At 45.8% G+C, this 8,768-nt stretch overlaps 1 long non-coding RNA gene across 1 annotated transcript; it reads left to right on the plus strand.

The window, feature by feature from the left end:
• The first annotated feature begins 710 nt into the window (after nucleotides 1–710).
• On the plus strand, nucleotides 711–7,287 carry LOC118166644. The gene is made up of 3 exons (XR_004750643.1): nucleotides 711–824; nucleotides 1,483–1,590; nucleotides 6,811–7,287. It is a non-coding gene; the product is annotated as an uncharacterized LOC118166644 (long non-coding RNA).
• The last annotated feature ends 1,481 nt before the right edge of the window (nucleotides 7,288–8,768 follow it).

Here is an 8,768-nt window from a genome sequence, read left to right on the forward strand (position 1 = left end):
ATTGGCTGCTGTTTTGAGCTGCGTTGACTGGCCTTGTTCCAAGGCTGGTTAGATGGAAGTAGTGCTAAGAGATGGCGCATCTACCTTAAGGCACCCAGTATTGCAGGCAGGCCATGAGAGTACAGGAGGTGAGAAACAGAGGATCTTGCTTTGGTTATAATTCCAAATGACTCTGAACAAAGCATTATTTCTTACTTTTCTGCATGAACCTCGGCAGCCCTTGTCCCTGGTCCTTACGCAGCCAAGAGACATAAGAGACCCCTCAGGGCCAGGCATGGCAATGAGTCTGTCCCCTGAGCCAAAGCCTTCCTGGCAGTCTCTGCCCTGCACTGTGGCCCTCCTCACAGCTCCTCTGGTCCCCCACAGCCTGGCTTTGCTGTGGGCTGGGCAGCCAAGGGGTGGCTGGCTGTGGGCAGCCAGCACAGCTGCCCAAGTCATTTCCCTGTGGAAATACCAAAGCTGACAGGACAAAGCCTGCAGCTGGGACATGAAGAGAGAAGCAGCACTGCTCTAGTGGCCCAGGCCTGCTGAGGTGACATGGCTGCACGGGGTGAGGGCTGTCCCAGCTGCCTCTCACCCTGCTCTGAACCTTGCACCCTGGTGCAGGATGGGGAGAACAGCTTTCACAACCTGGACGTGTTGTCACTCGCATCCAGACATTTCCTGTTATCTAACCTCAGCCTTATCTTCCCCATTTGCAGCTTCCTCTCAAAGGAGGAGCAGCCCCTTCAAAAACGAGCTGTGTGCCTGGGCTGTGCCCCCACCACCGGGGCCAGCCCCACACTGGTGCCCCTGCCCTGGTGGGGCCAGGCTAGCTCAGCACGGTAGGTGTCAGCTCCCCATCCAGCTGGCTGATGGGTGGCTGGGGATGGGGGGGTATCGTCCCTGGGGGTGGCTGCCCCATGGACCACTGGTGATGGAGTGCCAAAACACATGGGATGTCCGCATCCTTAGCAATGCAGAAAGCTGTTCTGGCTCCATTACACCACCAGCTTCCAGGGGACAGGAGCCAGCTCAGGTTTGGGTTGTCTCCCCTCCATGTGGGGAGCCCATCTTCCTAAACCAGAGGAGTTTTTTTTTTTTTGGTATTTCCCTTGGGGGAGGAGCTGTGGTGTGGGGCAGTGTATACTTCTGCAAGCACACAGTTAGGGCATGCAGACTTCTCCCATCTCAGAGAGTGCTGTCCTTGGGACCCAGATTAATTGATTAGGGTGAATGATAATTTATATCATTAGCAATGCGTACATAGCCTACTTGGTACTGGGATGTACGTGCTTCCCACTGGGCTCACATGCACGCATGCTACAGATGAGCTGCTGGCTGTAGGGAGATTTTGATCTCAGTTAGTCATAGATGATACACCGCAAATGAAGAATGGGGGAAGTTGTGGGATGGAGGAGGGTTTTACCAGGGAGAGCTGGTGTCCCAGCCAGGCGCGACCATGCTCTTCAGCTCCTTTTCTTCGCTGCCCATTGACTCCAGGCTGTCAGATGAGTGGTCACCCGTGCACCTCCTTCCCTCCCCTTCGCAGCTGAAGGCAGAGTCCTGTGAGTGCCGTGGAGGAGCCAGGGCAGGGGCTGGAGATCAAAGGTGAGTACGGGGAGATGCAGGAGGGCACGCGGCCAACAATGCCAGGGAACAGGTTTATCAGGCCCTTCCCGGTGCTTTTGCACAAGCTGTGAGGTGCTGTTTGCAGCGTTTCTGGTTCTTGCCCTTGCAAGCTGTTCCTGCAGCCATAAGCGAAACCCACAATCTCCTCACCCGAGTGTTTGAATGGTGCCTTGTGCTTGTGACTCTCTGCGCCCTGAGCTGTGGGGCAGACAGGAGCGGGGGCCAGTGCATCTTGTTTTTCTGTCCCTTACAGCAATCCCAGGCCTGAGGTCTGGATCAGGGTTGCTTTTGAATGTCCCAGACCTCAGCAGTGTGCCTGCCAGGGGCATACCTGCTCCTGAAGAAGGGGGGGTAGCAGGACTGGCCCATCCACCTCGCTGTCCCACTGGACATGTTTTACCACGAATGCTGATCTGACAGGAGAGGCAGGTTTGATCTTGGGTGCTGCAGGAAAGCCTGTCCAGGACCTGAGCCTGGCACTGAACTGCTGCAGTAGGGGTGCAGCTCTGCAAAGCCCTGCTGAGGAAGGCTCCGAACAGCATGCAGTGAGGGCACCAACGCAGCACCGACGTGTCACACATGGCACCGAGCAGAGGGGTGGGTGGCCTTGCTGTCTCCTGTGTGACAGTGCCCGCCAGCGCAGTGCTGCATGCAGACAGATGGACAGTGGTACCAGGAGAGCCTCCACAGCGAAAACAGAGGGAAGGTATGGGAAGGAGACATTGAGGCACAAAGTAGGAGACTGTGTAGTTTCCCATTAGAAGTGGGGCTAATTTTTCTGTCAGGGAAAAGTGCTGGATTATGCTTTTCACTTTTTGGAGCGAGTTTGAAGAGTGCAAGTCAGTTTCACAGGACAAGACGGAGAAGATGTTTATTGTGAAGCAGGGATAGGCAGAGGGGACAGACAGCTTGGGCTGAGCAAGGAGAGGCTGCTCTCAGTCTTCTGAAAAAAGCAAGGACAAAAACCAGCGTACATAGGGCTGTGTGGTAGAGGTAACAGGTTAGCACAGGAAGACAGCACCAGGAACGTGTGGCTGGTTCATGCTTCCTGCAGCTGCTTAGGGATAGTCCTCACTGATACACTTCAGGCTCTCACCCAGGTCCTCACCAAAACAGAGGCAGTGGCTGTATTCACCAAGTCACAGTGCCTAGGAATTTTCCTTAGGACAAGGCAGCTGGTCACCACCCCGTCCAGTAACCTGCAGCCCAAAGACCCCTGAAAGGAGAAGCAAGGGCCTTCCCAGTTGCTGCAGAGCCAGGGGGAGAAAAGGCCTCCAGGTTCCAGCAGGGGCAGGGACAGGGCTGTCCCTAAAGCTGCTGCCCTATGCTGCAGTTTCAGAGCTCCTCCTGGGGAGCAAGCAATTCATACGCCACTGAAAAGGCTCCATCTTCACCCCTGGGAGCCCTCTGGCAAAGCAGAATATGGCACTGTTGGCAGCAATGGGCTCAGACCGGAGCTGAGCTGTATGGCAGAGCAGGTAGCTTAGAGCTGCTTTGGGACCTGCCAGCTAAAGAGCAAGAGTTAATAATGAACTGGCTGCAGCATTTGGCCTCTTGCTCTGTTTTTACATTATTAGCTGTCTTATCCAAGTCAGAAGATGTGCTACAGGGAGATATGCTTGCATATATAGCCCAGCTTGCCTGCAGTGAAGCAAACCCTTTGGGCTTCAGCTCCAGGCTTTGCTGGAGCCTGCCTTATAGTTGAGATTGAACCTCCTGAGACAAATATTCCAAAATCTGTCAGGCAAAGCTCACAGCAGTTTCAACTGCAGGGTTGGGAGCCTGAGAAGATCCTAAATGGATCAAAATGGCAGCCAATGGAAGTCTGCCACGAGCAAACTCTCATTTGAATTTGATTTGGTTATAATGAAGAATTCTAGCTCCTATGAGAAGCATGTCCCAAGGTTTACTTGTAGCCAGGATCAGCAGACCTCATTCACCACAAATCTGTGGGGATTCTTGCTTCCAATGAAGGCTGCCATTTGGGTTTAACTAAACAGAAAACAGCGATGGCCTTGATTCCAGCTCAAATCTTAAATAATAACTGCATGTCCTGAAACTGCTGCAATCTGCATCTTAGGACATTGCCACTCAGCATGTGAAAAACACACAGCCACATGTTTACACATGTTATTAGGCTTAGAGTCAAACCTATGCAATACTTTTACTTTTCATTTATTTTAATCACAAGTTGCAGAGCTGTCTGACAGCCATGTAAAAATCCCTGAGAGATGGTATGTGGCTTGGAGAAGGGGGAAAACAAAGCATTTTGTGACTTCAATAAGGAACTTACTGGAGAATGCAGGAAGAAAAAGTCTGTTTTTTCCCCAGAGTATGCACTTGATTGCTCAGTCTGTTTTATGACACTAAGCCTTTAGTTGGAAATACCCATTTCAGTCTGAAACCAGAAGCTCTGACAATGAAAAATCCATTCAAATGAGATACTATCATTACAGGGTGGGGTAGAAAGCCCTGTTCCCATCTGCTGATAGAATTATCTCCACTGTGTGACCCTTCTCTTATCTGTTGCTGACAGCAACGTTTCTTGTGGCTGTTTTCCCCCTCAGAAAGCCACAATGGGGGATTTATTTTAAACTGCAATAGCAGAAGCAATGTTGTGGGTTTTTTTCTCCCCCCCCGCCCCCCCCCCCCCTTTTTTTTCCTCCTCTCAAGGCCAGATCTCCCACTGTTAGAAATCAGCATTGAAGTTGAGGCAAGTCTGGTAACTGATATCTGCTGAAAAGCCTGCTCAGTCTTTCTTTGTGCATCTCAGCCCCTCCATCACACTATGCTATGTCTGGGAGGTATTATGGGGGGACAGGTTTATTTTTTTTTTTTACCTCTGTGCTGCCAGTAGCTAGCATGCAGTATCTAACTCTTTACTGAAAGCATTTTCAGGCAGAGAGCTCATCCTGGCTTTATTAACACCACCAACAACGATGTGAACACTTCAGAACATTCTTTTTTTAATTTTCTATGGTACTGCAGAGTATGATTTGGAAGGAGAGAAATTTGACCAACCACACATCAGTTTGAATCATGGCTAAACCAGTAAGTCTTTTGCTAGAATGATCTTAAATCAGCTTATTAGCACTGACATGAGTTTTCTAATACTCATGAAATGCACACACTACTCTTATCCATTGGAACATGCTACTTTTATCTGCTGTGATTGAAATTTATTCCAAATTAAGAGCCAGAACAAAGGGCTATCTGCTATCTACATCACACTAAAGGTGTAATGTGAAGGGTAGGGGGAATGTAAGAATTGCAAAGCTTTTCTAGTAACCTCATCTAGAAGTTGATTTAGTCTTTAAAGTTGTAGCTGTTTCTTTGCTGTTAAACCTTTTTTTCACTCTGCTGTTTTTGGAGCGTGTGTAAACAACACATTTGACATTTATTTTGAATTTTTAAATTTAAAAACAACAAAAATACATTCCCTTTTCATATTGATGGGATCCTATGATCATCCTTTTAAAACAGAGCCCCAGAAGTCAGATAGAACAGATTTAATAAATTGCTCTCTCTGGAATGCTGTTAGCATACCGCAGCTGATTTCTACTTTCATGTCTTTAATGGTCAGCCTTCCAAAATATAATTAGCATAACTGTTTTAGTTTTTCATTTGATACCAAAGATAGTTTGGCTGCTTTCTCAGAAACTGGTGCTGCTGATCATGTGAAATTAAGGTCAGGGACTAGGAAGGAAGCTAAAAGCGCCATGATTAAAACTAGACTATAGCTGGGCCTGGCCTGCAGAGAATATGAATGACACTGAACTAGCGTTATGCAAAATGTGTGCAGTTCAGGAGTCATGATGAATTTTTACAAGAGCTGCACATGTCAGAATTTCAGATTGTTTTTAGACTCAAATTCTGAACTGTCAACATCCCAGAATGACGTGGTACCTGGTATAACTTAGCACTCTTGCATATATTTTATTTAATTTTCTTCAAGTGCTTTTCTAAATTTAATTAATACTCTTGCTAAAGGAATAGGGGAGTTGATAGCATCTTCTGGTCTTTGTGCTAAGGAATACTGGGAGGAGGAGGTTATGTTCATACTTAAAGGAACATGGATTATGTCAGTGTATTAGGGTGAAAAACTCCATTTATTGCAGGAGAGGCTTCTTCTGTGAGCTCGAAATGAAGCAGAAGGGGGTTGGTTTGACAACGGAAGAGAAAGTTTCACTTCATTCCCAAAGAAGTTCACTGTTTTTCTGTGTGGTGCTATGGTTTTTATTTAATATCACTATTTTTATAACATGTAACAGTGCAGCTTCATGCTGGCAGGCAGAGTTTGGGACTGAAGTTTGCAGGGACCAGAGGCTGCTGTGGCCGCTTTTTTTTTTTTTTTTTTTTTTTTTTTCTCAAAAGTGAACACACATGGCACTGGACTCTGAGCCGATGCTGGCAGCTGATTTTACTTCCAGGAGAACCAGTGGTGATCCTCTACATGGATGCACATGGGCAGAGTTGTACCTTTTTTTTAATTATTATTATTATTATTATTTTTTCAGACAGTCTAGAAGGGTTTCTTCTTCAAATCTTTAGGTCTAGGTAAAAAGATTGGTTTAGCTATCAGTGGTACAATAAGAGGTAAAACCCTAAGGTTATTCCTGCCAAAAGGAACTTTATCTTTGGCGTGTATAGAGCCAGGATTTCACCCCAACCTGTACCATAGGGACCCAAATAAAAGAAAATAAATCTAAGAAGCCTGAAAAACTTGTTTAAATTTAGGAGGATAAAAATGAAAGCTGTGAAAAGTCTGTTAGATTATCATGCCCTTATCTCTAACCAATGCAGAACTGTTCCACTGCATTATGTTCTCAGGGTCTTTGTCTAGACTTTGTGTGTCTAGAGAGACATCGGTCTTCATGATATTGTACCCAAATCACATGTCTGAGCATTTGGATGGACATTTTGTCAATATTTCAAGCTACTGAGGTAGATGTACAGCTAAGGCAGAAGGTTAGTTTAAAACTTGGCATCATTTCTAGCTCCACAGAGCTTTAGCCTTTGAACTAATATAGTGGACATTTCCCTCAGCAGAAGGCAATGTCTGCTTGTGTGGTTCTCCCTTACCCAAAGAAAAATGTTGGAGGGGTAAATGTGGGAGGGATGATGACAGTTTTCTAAGTGGAAAATGTCTCTGAAGTTAACAGCAGGTTCAAACCTTCTTTTCCCTTTTCATTTGCTCAGGACAGCATCTCAGTGAAGACTCTGACAGCCTGAAGAGAGCCGCAGTGCAGCACTGCGTGTATTTGACAAGCTGAGTTCGACACTCAGTTTGGCAGAGTGTCAGTTTGTCAAATACCCCAAGTGAGGCACTTGCTGAGCAACACAGCTGCACACCGAGGGAACTGACTCCTTCTTTGACTTGGGCAGGAGCCTTTGCCTCCGTATTCTGATCCTGTACGTAAATGTGATGAGGTATTGAGCAAGCTTGCTGAATGCCTGACTGATTCCATGCTGTCAGGTTTCCTTTCCACCCCAGTTTCGGAAGTGCCTGTTGGGGTGTAATCCTAACGGCAAACTGTTGCAGAAGTGGTGCTGGTACCATTCCTCTGTGTTGAGAAAACAGCCAAGGACAAGACTGTTCTATGTCACAGCACTGGTTAGCAAGCTGTTAATAAATATGCTGTTTGGTTAATAAAGGTTCTGGCAACTATAATCATACCAATGTGGGTAATGGGAGCATTAGCCTTCGTATCATTTTTGGTGGATTTTTTTTGGATGTGTAGGAATCTTTTTTTTTTTTTAAATTGAAGCTGGAGTACAAATTAATGAGGTTTCTGTTTAACTTTCCCCTATTCTGTTAGCCAGTGTGAAGTGCTTGTTTGCTCCAGCTGTTTTTTAAATAAGTCTATGGAGTCCATTGCTTTTTCTTGAAACCTTCTTGTTCAGAGAAGACTCCTTGTTTTTGTCCAATTATTCCTAGTCAGCACTTGCAGCAAGGTTGCCTATTGTAGCTTTTGGTATATTACTGCTATTTGATGAAAATAATTCCCTCTAAGTCATCTACTTGAAGATCTAATGATCGGTCAGCATTTTTAATGACTGATGTGATGTATCAGATATGTAGCTAGAGATATTTCTTGGGGTGGGGCTAACAGAGGGTGAGTGCCTAACCCAGTATGACAAACCACATTCCCTGAAAGCATTTAAATTAAAAAAAATCAGAAACTAAGAGAAATTCCCAACACTCCACTGACTTTATTTTTAGGACAGCACCACCAGTAAATTTCGCAATATTGATAAACTTTAATACTAAGCCACTTTTTTTTTTGTTGCTGTTGCAACTATTTCTTGCTAAATATTTTCTAGAAGTTGGAGTTTGTACAAAGTTGGGGCGAATGAATAGATGGCATTGCCTAGGCAAATTATGTTCTGCTTTCTGAAAAAGTCCTATCTATACTTATCGTGCACTTCTGGACAAACATAGTCCTAGTAATTGTGACTCACACTCCCATGGTCTCTCTTGCACCTACGCATGACTCATGGACATCACCCTGATCTCTATCGCTGAGGTCAGCTTCAGAAGAGAACAAAGTCTATTATTTCAGGGTTTGTTTTATCTCCTGTGGATCCTTAATGCAGCAGGCAGATATATCAACCCCAACCCTTTCTGCCTTCACAGACCTCAAGGTTTCAATAGGCCTGTCTTCTACACAGCAGCTAGCTGAGCATTCCTTTTAAGCTCTTCACTGTTGTTTCCTCATTTATGGTTTTACTTTCAGAAAAGTTTACCACTCTGCTTTTTAGGGGAAGAAAGTTAACCCCTTCCTCTTCTACAGGAAATACCAAATTACAGTGGTATGAATTCCTCTATCAGAGACTTCCTCTCTTTTCTCCCTGTTGAGAATGGCAGGTACAGAAGGGCTCTGAAATCCAGGGCAAACCTGGCAGTTTAGAAGCCAACGTCCCCACGGTTGTACAAGCCCTGCAACTGCGCTCTGATTTGAAGTGAGTGGAGCTGCAAGTCTCATGACAATGTGCTAGCCACTAGAAATAGTGTTGTTTTTTTTTTGTTTTGTTTTGTTTTGTTTTTCTCTGGAGACTCGGCAGTTTCAGAGAGGAAGCTGAGGTTTCCTTTCTGTGCTGGTGCAGAGCTGGCCTTTTGTGGATGAGTCATGTCACTGGGTGAGTGACCAGTGCAA

The sequence above is a fragment of the Oxyura jamaicensis genome, chromosome 4 (assembly GCF_011077185.1).
Source record: "Oxyura jamaicensis isolate SHBP4307 breed ruddy duck chromosome 4, BPBGC_Ojam_1.0, whole genome shotgun sequence".
In the NCBI taxonomy this organism is placed as follows: domain Eukaryota; kingdom Metazoa; phylum Chordata; class Aves; order Anseriformes; family Anatidae; genus Oxyura; species Oxyura jamaicensis.